A 12,367-nucleotide genomic window follows, 5' to 3' on the forward strand; every position below is an offset into this window, starting at 1 on the left:
CAAGGGTGATGCTGAGTCAGAGGCTTCCCGAATTTCCCTGTTTCCCTTTGGGCCCTTATTCCAGGGAGGTTGTAAAGGAAGCCAGCGCTGCCAACTCTCACAGTACTGGAGGGTATCCTTAAACTCAGGTGATCAGGTGAGACTCTCAGTTGTCATTTTAAGGCCAAAAACGAAGTTGCAGGCTCGTGAGGGTCAAGGAAAAAGCTGGAAAACACGACCCACTAACGGCTCAGAACCCAGACGGCAAACAAACAGACTCAACATGCTATTTAAAAACAAAAAACCCTCACGATTCTAAGCCAAGCTGCTGATTTTTTGAGGTCTGGCTCATGATGTTCAAATGCTTGTGGGTGGCCTTAGGGTGACCAGATGTCCCGATTTATAGGGACAGTCCTGATTTTGGGGTCTTTTTCTTGTATAGGCTCCTATTCCCCCCCCATCCTGATTTTTCACACTTGCTGCCTGTGCATTGGCTGCATTTCAGAGAGATGCCCCCGTGAGTTCTCTGTTCCTCTGAGTCCCGCTGCGAAAGGCACAGAGGGAGCTAATTTTCAGGGCAAGGCATGTGAGAGGTGAGATCTGCGGTGGCTCCCTGCACGCCATGGCCCCTGGAGACGCACCCCAGGGCTGTGGGTGCAGAGATCACGCTGGTGGCTCGACACTGAACTGCTACGTCCCCTGTTCAGCCGGGTGCAAGGGCAGCTCTCCCACTGCCTTCAGTGGTGCAGGCCCAGGGCCACAAGAAAGGCACTGGGGGCTCTCAGCCCCTTGCAGGAGGTGCTCAGGAACTGACAGCTTCTGACCGGCTCCCCAGGAAGTCAGTGCCTGTAACTTCCACCCAGGGGCGTCCCGGGGGGGGGGGGGACTGAATTTCTATCTGCCATGGGATGCTCCCCCCCAGCTCTGCCCAGCCCCGCCCCACCCCCACCTCTTCCCCAAAGCCCCACCCCACCCCTTTCCCTGTCCAATTCCACTCCCTCAGACCATTTCTTCAGTTTGTCAAAAACATTTTGAATTTTAATCCTGTCCTCCAATGCACTTGCAATCCCTCCCAGCTTGGTATCGTCCACAAATTTTATGTGTGTCCTCTCTGTACCATTACCTAAATCACTGATGATGATATTGAACAGAATCAGATACTGGAGGAGGGGGGCAGGCACTCAATCTGTCCTCCCAGCTTGTTTGTGAACCATTGGTAACGATTCTCAAAGTACAGTTTTCCAGCCAGTTGTGCAACCAGCTTAGAGTGGGTTCAGCTAGGCCATATGTCTCTAATTTGCTGATGAGAAGGTCATGGGAGACACTAACAAAAGCCTTCCTAAAGTCAAGATATACCACATCTACCGCTTCCCCACATCCACATGGCTTGTTACCCTGGCAAAGTGGGAGAGTAGGTTGGTTTGACATGATTTGCTCTTGACAAATCTATTTACATCTTGTATAAATATATGTTGATGTTATATACTTAGGCTTTTGTAAGGGGTTTAATTTGGTAATGCACAACAGTCTGATAAAAAATTAGCACTACAGCACATCAATAGAGCACAGGTTAAATAGATTTAAGAACTGGCTAACTGATAAATCTCAAAAAGCAGTTGTCAGTGGGGAAGAGTCATTGAATGGGCATGTTTCTAGTGGGGCTCTGTGGGGTCGGTACTAGGTCTTGATGCTACTCAACATTTTCAGCAGGGATCTGGAAGCAAATAGCAAATTGCTGCTGCTAATATTTGTGGCTGACCCAAAGATCGATGGCGAGGACAGGGCCTCATACAGGGGGATCTGGATCACTTGGTAACTGGGGCCCGTTCAAACAAAATGCATTTTAATATAGTCAAATGCAAAGTTGTACATCTAGGAACATGGGATGCAGGGCACAGCTACTCAAGGGGGACTGTGTCCTGGAAAGTAGGGACTCTGACAAGGATTTAGGGCAGGGTTGGGCAAACTTTTTGGCATGCGGGCTGCATCAGGTTTCATAAATTGTTTGAAGGGCTGGCTAGGGGAGTCATGGCCTGGCCTCCTATTTGCCTCCTATCTGCCCCGCCCTGGGACTCCTGCCCCATCCAATCCCCCCTGTTCCCCGATGGTCCCTCTGGGACCCCTGTCCCATCCACACACCCCTGCTCCCTCTGACCACCCCTGGACCCCCACTGCCCCACCCGATGCCTCCTCTCATTCCTGACAGCCTCCCTGGGACCCCTGCCCCAACCAACCACCCCTTCTTCCTGTCCCCTGACTGCCCCCGGAACCCCTGCCCCTGACGGCCCCCCACTGGCCCATCCAACCCCCACCTCCTTCCTCACTGCCCTCCTGGGACCCCTGCCCCCATTCCACCCCGTTTCCCCCCAATCACCATCCACCCCCGACACCCACTCCCTTGCCCTCTATCCAACCCCCCTGCTCCCTGCCCCCTTACCGCGCTGCCTGGAGCACCGGTGGCTGGAGCCAGGCCATGCCACTGCCGCCACGCAGCACAGAGACCTGGTCAGGCCGGACTCTGCAGCTGGGCTGCCCCAGGAGCTCACAGCCCCACTGCCCAGAGCCTTGTGCTGGCAGTGGGGCGAGTGAGCTGAGGCTGTGGGGGAGGGAGAACAGAGGGGGAGGGGCGAGGGCTGGCCTCCCAGACCAGGAGCTCAGGGGCCAGGCAGGAGGGTCCCATGGGCCAGATGTGGTCCACAGGCCGTAGTTTGCCCACCCCTGATTTAGGACGTCAGAGTGAACAGCAACTCAACTTGAGTTCCCAGTGCCAGGCTGTGATGGAAAAGGAACAATGCGATCCTGGGCTGTCTAAATGGGAGGAGAGCAGGAGTACGCAGGGATTTTACCCCTGTATTCGGCACTGGTGAGACGGACTGGAATACGGTGTCCCAATCTGCAGTCCCCATTTTAAAGAAGATGTTGAACCATTGGAGAGGGTGCAGAGAAGAGCCACTAAAATGATTTGAAGGCTGGAAACGTGTCTCACAGTGAGAGACTTAAAGAGCTCGATCTGTTTAACTGATCACCTCTCAGACACCTTCCTGAAGAGAAAAGACTGGGGCCTAAAGGGCTCATTAATCTAGCAAAGAAAGAACAAGGCCCAGCGGCTGGAAGCCGAAGCCACACACCAGGGAGGGTGACTATGGGTGGGAACAAACTCCCACGGGCCGTGGTGGGATTCAGCATTTCTTGATGTCTTTGAATCCAGACTGGCTGCCTTTCTGGAACATGCGTTGGCCAAACCACAAGTTATCGGGCTCAATGCAGGGTAACTGGGTGAAACTGAATGGCCTTTGATCTCCAGCAGATCAGACCGGATGATCTCATGGTCTCTTCTAGCCTAAAACTCTAAGGCAGGTGGGTTTTAATTGGAGGAGACAATCAAATGAACACCCTGGGTTCCAAGAACATGCTACCATTGCAACAATAAACAAGGCAAATCCCCCCAGGAAGTTGGTGAATATTAATACGCTGTAGAGGCAGAAAACACCGGTGGGGAAGATGGTTTTTGTACATTAGCTTTCTGCTGTGAGAATGGCCTGATCCCCAGCAATGCACTGCCGATTCCTGTTAGCATGGCATGTGAGGATGCCTGAGCAGAGATTAGAGCCATGTGCCCAGAGGAGATGAAAGGCCACAGCCTGGCAAGCTGCTAAAAGCAATTTCCAGGGGCCATGAAGGTGTCTTTGATTATTAAAGGCCATTTTGTTTCTCTTCCTCTGGCAGCTTTGCAGAGCCCAAATGAGACACGTGCATCTTCTTAACAAGCAGAAGGCAGCGTCTCTGAACAATGCGCCTCTCGCTGAGCCATCAATGTGTTTATCTGCGTCTCAAGGTGAGGGATTGTTTATGGAACTAGCACGTTGGGCGGACGGCTCACCGCCAATGAGCTGCTGGACCGCAGCGCCTTGTTCTTTAGGCTGCAGCACCCCCGTGTTGCCAAAGCTAGTGGCCCTGGATTCAAATGATGCCCTGAGAAGCAAGGGCCACCCCCAATGCTGTTGGCAGATCCTGTTAGTGTTTCACGCGCTGAGTCTTCTCCAGGGTCTGCGATGCCCACCCACTCCACATCTACTCCCCAGGGTCTGTCACAACGGCCACGGCTCCAGCCAAGGAGCGCAGAGCACGTTCTCCGGCAGACAGCTGGGCCTCTCCCATAGCCCAGGGTGCTCGCCCCAGGCACTTCCAGCCCCGCAGGGGACTCACAGCTTCTTGCTTTCCAGCCAGTGACTGATTTCCCCTCATCCCCGAGCCTTGCCCCACCCCGTTGCAAGTGGGTGTCCTAAGGGTGGATGCCACCATCCCACTGCCCAGCTCAGCCCCCCAGGACTCCACAACAGGCTCTCTTGCCTCCTTAATGCCCTCCTGAGGGCCGGTTTGTTACAGGCACACAGAGCAAATGAGCTGTAACAAGAGTCCCGAAAGTCTATTTACCACCCCAGCGCAGAGCTTCCTTCAAACCACCACATCTAGCACATGCCGCACTCCCGGGCCTCCCATCGCAACCGGGCTCTTCTGCACTCCTCTTCCGTCCTGCCAGGAGAGCCACCCCTGGTGTGCAGCCCTGCCATTCCCAGCCTGAGCCCCCGGCCTCTCTGCTGGGAGTTCATCCCATCATCAGTCCCCCTGTTCCATTCACCTCTCAGCTCAGGCAGGCCAGCCCGTCTACCCTGCCACTCTTCCCTCCTCCTCAGCTCTCTGGCTCCAGGATGGAGACACCAGCAGGGAGGCCTGCTGCCCTGGTGCACAGCTCAGTCAGCAGCTCCCTTCAGCCCCCAGGCTCTAGTTTAGGGAGATCTGCTGGCCGACCCCTCTGCTACTCTTCGGCCTTTCACCAGGGACCTCCTTCCTCTCCCACGCTCCCTTTAACCCTTCATAGCCCCAGCGGCTGCCCTGCCCTCTTATTTGGCAGGGCTGCTCGGGGGGGGGGGGGCAAGTGGGGCAATTTGCCCCAGGCCCTGGACCCTGCAGGGGCCCCGCGAGCCCTGGCCCAGCAGCGATCCGGCTCTTTGGTGGCATTTCGGTGGTGGGGGGCCCTTCAATGCTGCTGAAGACGTGGAGCGACTGAAGGGCCCCCAGGTGCCGAAATGCCGCCGAAGACCTGGACCACCGTGGGGTGATTACAAGCGCCGCAGCCCCCCCGCTTTGCCCCAGGCCCCCTGAATCCTCTGGGCGGCCCTGTTATCTGGCTGAAGTGGGAGCATGCATTCTGCCACAGGATCTGCTCCACTTGCAGGGGCCAGCCACCCTACGCCAGCCCAGGTGGTGCACACTGGCATGGCCGTGCCTAGAACGTGAGCCTGGGAGTGAGGAGGCCTGGGCTGACTGGCTTGCTGGGTGACCTGTGATAAATCCTGCTGGGATGCAGTTTCCCCTATCAGTAAAATGGGGAAGCCCATTCATAAATAGACCATTGAGAGGCGCTGCCCACGTGCCTAACATTATGAGGCTGCTTTACTGGGACACCCGAAGAGCTGACAGGCCCAGGCCCAGCCCAGCAGCCAGAGAGGGCTAAACTCCTAAACCGAAACCTACGAAGCAGCAGCCTTGTAGTCGTGAGCAGAGCACCGACAGCGCTGGGCTTGTGAGGACTCCGCTCCAGGCATGTGCCAGCTCTGAGTCCCAAGTACAACCTCTCCACCAGATCAGCATAATACGAAAGGCGGTCAAATATTGTGCTGAGACTCCCTGGGCCTGGGCACCAGTGTCTTGAAATCCTGTTGGTGTCAGATTCAGCTAAAAGCAAATGGAAGAAGAATATAAGAACAGCTATCCTGGGTCAGACCAATGATATCCTATCACCTGACAGTAGCCAGCACCAGATGCTTCAGAGGGAATGAGCCAAACAGGGCAATTATCGAGTGATCCATCCCCTGTCATCCAGTCACAACTTCTGGCAGTCAGAGGTTTTGGGACACCCAGAGCAGGGGTTGTGTCCAGTAGCAATCTTGGCCAATAGCGATTGATCCATCCTCATTAACTTGTCTAATTCTTTTGTGAACCTAGTTATACTTTTGGCTGTCACAACATCCCCTGGCAATGAGTTCCACAGGTTGACTGTGCTTTGTGTTAAGTATTTCCTTATGTTTGTTTTAAACCTGCTGCCTGTTAATTTCATTGGGTGACCACTAGTTCTTGTGTTATGTGAAGGGGTAAATAACATTTCCCTAGTCACTTTCTCCACACCAAGGATGGTCCTGCACTTGGGGCATTGGACTGAGACAACACAGATCTGTGACTCTGATACAGATTTCCTGTGAGACCTTGGGCATGTCACTTAATCTGTCCTAGTTTGCAGATGCTGGTCAGGTGCTCAGACACTCTAGTGATGGGGTATCTAGAGATGCTGTAAAGCTTAAATCTCAGGCTGAACTTCCTCAAAACTGAGCCTGGATTTGGGGCTTTGGAGCCACCTTTAGTGGAACTCTGATCATTTTGTTCCTGAAAGATCATCTCCAAGCCATTGTTTTCAGGAGGGGACAAAATGGTTTCTCAACACAAGAGAAATCCCCTTGCGTCCCATGTGCCCTGCCCTTGCTTTGCAGACAACGAAGCTAAGACAAGCAATTTATTAGTTCCTGCATTGACAGACACTGCAGGCTGAAGCACATGGGACACATGCAGCAAGGAGCGAGTCAATTCCAGGCACCATCCATTGTCCCTCCTCAGTCTGGGTATTTCCAACAGCACTGTCATGGACAAGCCAATTATTACGGTCGCTTTGGGCTACACACATGGGAAATGTCGCATCAGAGGGATGTGGCACGTTTTGTATCTACATGTCTCAGCACTTCGCTTTCATAGATTTTTAAAGCCAGGAAGGACCATCTAATCCGACCTCCTGTTTATCACAGGCTATTGCACTTCACCCATTGAGCTCCATAACTTGTATGTTTCACTAAAGCATCACTTCCAGCAAGGCAACCTGTCTCGCTTTGAGCCCAGAGATGCAGAATCTACCTCGTCCCCTGGCAGCTAGTCCCAGTGGTTAATCAATTTCACCGTTACAAATCTGTGCCTAACTGGAGTGTGAATTCACTACAATGGGAGGTGCTCAGGTTGTCTCCCCATTCAAAGCTGCAGGACTAGGATGTTAAGCTGCGTAAAACTCTTCAATGCTTCTGAGGCCTCGTCCAGACTAGGGGAGGAAAATCGATCTTAGATACGCAACTTCAGCTACGTGAATAACGTAGCTGAAGTCGAATATCTAAGATCGAATTACTCACCTGTCCAGACGGCGCGGGATCGATGTCCACGGCTCTCCGTGTCGATTCCGGAACTCCGTTCGGGTTGATGGAGTTCCGGAATCGATGTAAGCACGCTCGGGGATCGATATATCGCGTCTAGACTAGACGCGATATATCGATCCCCGAGCAATCGATTTTAACCCGCCGATACGGCGGGGTAGTCTGGACGTGGGCTAAGTTTTTTGGGTGGTAATGGCCCACGCCACATCGCTATGGATACTGTAATGATAGTGGCTCTGGATTCTATGTTGTGTTTAGTCTTTGGTGGGGTTTTAAGATGCACTGATATAGGAAACTAGCCGAAACATTTAAGAACACGGGATCCTGCACTAATACAGCAAGGTGCATCTCATATGAGATTTAAAAAGAAGGCAAGTGGACTCCTGGTGCAGGTGGCCAGCCGCCCAATGCCACACAGTACAAAGGTGACAGGTTTCAGAGTGGTAGTCGTGTTAGTGGATGGGTCATTACCAGGGCCAGCTCCAGCTTTTTTGCTGCCCCAAGTGGCGAAAAAAGAAGAACCCAATCGAGCTGCCGCCAAAGAGGAAGACAGCAAGTGAAGGACCTGCCGCCGATCCAGAGCGGGCCAATTGAGCGGCCGCCGCTGAACCGGCCGCCCCTTTCTATTGGCCGCCCCAGGCACCTGCTTCCTTCGCTGATGCCTAGAGCTGGCTCTGGTCATTACACAAAGTAAAAATGATTTCCCCATGCTAATTCAAGGATTGGCCTTATCAGCCACCTGAGGACCCATAATTCCCATGGAAGATGATCATACTCGGTAACTGAAAATGTTGGCCTTCCCTTCGCCCTGCCTCAGTGAAATGGTAGTAATACTTTCCCAGCTCAGAGGAGTGCTGCAAAAATTAATTAATACCAGTAAAGCATTCCCAGCTCCTCGCATGAAAGGGACTATCTGAGTGTCAAGTACTCTTATGCTTCAATAAGCATTCCAGTGGTACGAAAGGCTTTGAATTTTCAGTGAGAGAGTGCAGAAGCATAACAAAACACCTGTCATGAACTGCAGCTGACTGCATTTGAGTGTGACATTAGTGCCTATTGCACACAGAGACTAACTTAAAAATCTGGAAAAAAAAACGTGGTGGAAAACCTGTTTGATCTAAGAGTTAAAATAACGTGTCAAAACTATCTGATTAAAACAACACCAATTCACCGGGGAGAGGGGGGTTTCTGCTGTTGATGGACACAGAGACATGGAGTATTATTTTAACACCTAAAAACGAAACTGGAAAATGTAGTTTTGTGACAATGTGGCAGGGAATTCTAAGGAAACACGGTCATTGAAATCCAGGTGCTAAAGGTATTTTTGGCACTGAAAGTTTAAGAGTCTAAATATCTTTGAGGATCTGGGCCCTAGACCCCACAGGAGATATTGAGATATGTGCTTAACTTAAGTCCTCTTGCCTTTAATGAGGCTACTCTTATGGTTGAAGTTAAGCACATGAATAAAAACTCGCAGAGTACAATCTCCCATGTTCTTTTTAAAACTGCAAACCATGATACATCCAAACATATTAATTTTACATGGAACTAGGAAATACCCTTGTGTGGAAAGGTTCAATAGGACCCTCAAGGCCATGATCAGGAAAGTGGTGAGCCAGGATGGGAAAGATTGGGATACCCTATTGCCTTACCTCATGTTCGCCATCCGGGAAGTCCCACAAGCATCCACAGGTTTCTCTCTGTTCAAATTACTATATGGGCGCCAGCCCTCGGGCATATTGGATATAGCCAGAGAAGCCTGGGAAAAAGAGCCAAATCCTGGAAGGAACATAGTCGAGCATGTGCTACAGATGAGGGATCAGATAGCCCGAGTTACACCCATTGTACGGGAACACTTGGAGAAAGCACAGGAGACCCAACGAACCCATTATACCCACCAAGCAAAGCTTAGACGGTTCCAAAGAGGGGATCGAGTAATGGTCCTGGTTCCCACAGCAGAAAGCAAGCTGTTGGCCCAGTGGCAGGGACCCTACGAAGTGATTGAAGCCGTAGGAGAGGTAAACTATAAAGTGCAGCAGTCAGGCTGCAGGAAACGGGAGCAAATTTACCATATCAATCTTCTAAAACCTTGGCACAATCGAGAGGCATGCTTACTCACCCAGGAGACTCTTCCCCAGGAGGATAACTTACACGAGCAAGTGAGGGTATCACCTGACTTGACGCCAATCCAAAAGATTGAGACAGCTGACATGATTAATCGCAACTGAGATGTGTTCTCTACAAAACCGGGGCGGACGACTGAGACCTATCACCATATCCGCACGATCCCGGAGCCAAGATAACACTGAGACCCTACCGAATCCCAGCAGCCAAAAGAGAATAAATCAAGGCTGAAGTAAAGAAAATGTTAGAATTAGGCGTTATTAAAGAATCCTACAGTCAGTGGTGCAGTCCAATAGTTCTAGTGCCTAAACCTGACGGTACCATGAGAAGCTAAAGAAAAGACAATTTTCTCAGCCCCGGACAGGCTATTCCAGTACACAGTCCTCCCTTTTGGGTTAAATGGGGCCCCAGCCACATTCCAGCGCCTCATGGATAAGCTACTGCGTCCCCATACTAGTTATGCAGCGCATACCTAGATGATGTCATCATCCATACGCCAGACTGGGGAACACACTTGGAGAAAGTTGAGGCAGTACTACGCACCTTAAGGCGGGCTGGCCTCACTGCTAATCCTGCTAAATGGGCCATAGGACTAGCAGAGGCTAAGTACCTGGGATATATTGTGGGAAGGGGTATAGTGAAGCCCCAAACTAATAAGCTAGAGGCGATTCAAAACTGGCCCCGTCCGACCCGAAAGAAGCAGGTCTGTGCATTCCTAGACGTGGTAGGCTACTATCGACATTTTATTCCCCACTTCGCCAGTAGGGCAAGTCTTCTAATGGATCTGGTGAAGGCCCAAAGTTTAGACATGGTGCAGTGGACCGACGCAGCAGAGGGCATTCATAGACATTTGGGCGGCTCTCTATAATGACCCCATATTCATAGCCCCGGACTTTACCAAGGAATTTATTTTACAAACAGATGCCTCCGAGGTGGGGTTGGGGGCGGTTCTGTCGCAAATGATTGGAGAAGAAGAACACCTGATCCTCTACCTAAGCAGAAAGCTGCTCCCTAGCGAACAGAAGTATGCAGTGGTCGAGAGAGAATGCCTTGCTGTCCAATGGGCCATGGAGACACTGCGTTATTACTTCTTAGGCCGGCGATTTACTCTTGTGACAGACCACGCACTTCTCCAGTGGATGCAGAGAAATAAGGAAAAGAATGCAAGGGTCACCAGGTGGTTCTTATACCACCAACCATTCCAGTTCCGCATACGGAACAGGGCTGGATGCCACCACGGCGAGGCTGATGGTCTATCACGAGCACACTGCCTGGCCTCCCAAGTTGCCCAACTCTATGGTGTTGAGCAAAGGGGCAGGGGGATATGTGATGGGGCAAGGCCAGAAGGCTACACTGAAGTAGTAAGAAACAGGTATGTTAGCCCCAGGTTAACCAAATCCCTCGTACCATGGTAACCAAATGGCAGTTACTCCAGGTTAATCAAGACACCTGGAGCCAATTACGATCTTTCTAGAAGGCAGTGGAAAGAGCTACATTGATTGGGTCACCTGAAGCCAATCAAGGGCTGGCTGGAACTAGTTAAAAGCCTCCCAGTTAGTCAGTGGGATTTGAGTATGAGGAGGTGGGAGCAAGAGGTGCAAGGAGCTGAGAGTGAGAGGCTGTGCTGCTGGAGGATTGAGGAGTACAAATGTTATCAAACACCAGGAGGAAGGTCCTGTGGTGAAGATAAAGGAGGTGTTTAGAGAAGGCCATGGGGAAGTAGCCCAGGGAGTTGTAGCTGTCATGCAGCTGTTACAGGAGGCACTATAGACAGCTGCAATCCACAGGGCCCTGGGCTGGAACCTGGAGTAGAGGGTGGGCAGGCCTGGGTTCCCCCAAACCTCCCAACTCCTGGTCAGACACAGGAGGAGTTGAGCCAGACTGTGGGATCCACCAGAGGGGAAGATCACCGAGGTGAGCAAATCTGCCAATAAGCGCAGGACCCACCAAGGTAGAGGAGGACTTTAACAAGTGTGACAATCATATTGTTCATTCCAATACAGGTTAAAACCAAGTGTTTAGTTTAGTAAGGCTATGCTTCAGAACACACGAACAGCCAGACTGGGTCAGACCAAAGGTCCATCTAGCCCAGTATCCTGTCTTCCAATGCCAGGTGTCCCAGAGGGAATGAACAGAACAGGTAATCATCAAGTGATCCATCCCATCGCCCATTCCCAGCCTCTGGCAAAGAGAGGCTAGGGACAACATCCCTACCTATTGTGGCTAATAGCCATTGATGGACCCGTCCTCTATGAATTTATCTAGTTCTTTTCTTAACCCTGTTATAGTTGTGGCCTTCACAACATCCTCTGGCAAGGAGTTCCACAGGGTGACTTCGTGTTGTGTGAACAAATACTTCTTTATTTACTTTCTCCACACCAGTCATGTCACTTTTCCAAGCCAAAAAGCCCCCATCTTATTCATCTCTCCTTATACGACAGCCATTCCATACCCCACTCATTTTTGCTGCCCTTTTCTGAACCTTTTCCAATCCCAATATATATTTTTTGAGATGGGGCAACCAGATCTAAACTCAGTATTCAAGATGTCGGCATATCATGGCTTTATATAGAAGCAATATGATATTTTGTCTTATCTATCCCTTTCTTAATGATTCCCAATATGGTTTGTTTAACTACCGCTGCACATTGAGTTGGGATGATGTTTTCCAATGTACATTACTTTGCATATATCAACACTGAATTTCTTTTGCTGTTTTGTTGCTCAGTCACCCAGTTTTGACAGATCCTTTTGTAGCTCTTCAGTCTGCCTGGGACATAATGATATTGAGTTTTGTATCATCTGCAAATTTTGCCACCTCGCTGTTTACCCCCTTTTCCAGATCATTTATGAATATGTTCAATAGGACTGGGCCCAGTATAGACCCATGGAGGAAAACCACTACTTACCTCTCCATTCTGAAAACTGACCATTTATTCCTACCGTTTCCTATCTTTTAACCAGTTACCAATTCATAAGCGCACCTTCCCTCTTATTCCATGACAGCTTACTTTGCT

Source organism: Gopherus evgoodei, chromosome 20, assembly GCF_007399415.2.
Source record: "Gopherus evgoodei ecotype Sinaloan lineage chromosome 20, rGopEvg1_v1.p, whole genome shotgun sequence".
Taxonomy (NCBI): domain Eukaryota; kingdom Metazoa; phylum Chordata; order Testudines; family Testudinidae; genus Gopherus; species Gopherus evgoodei.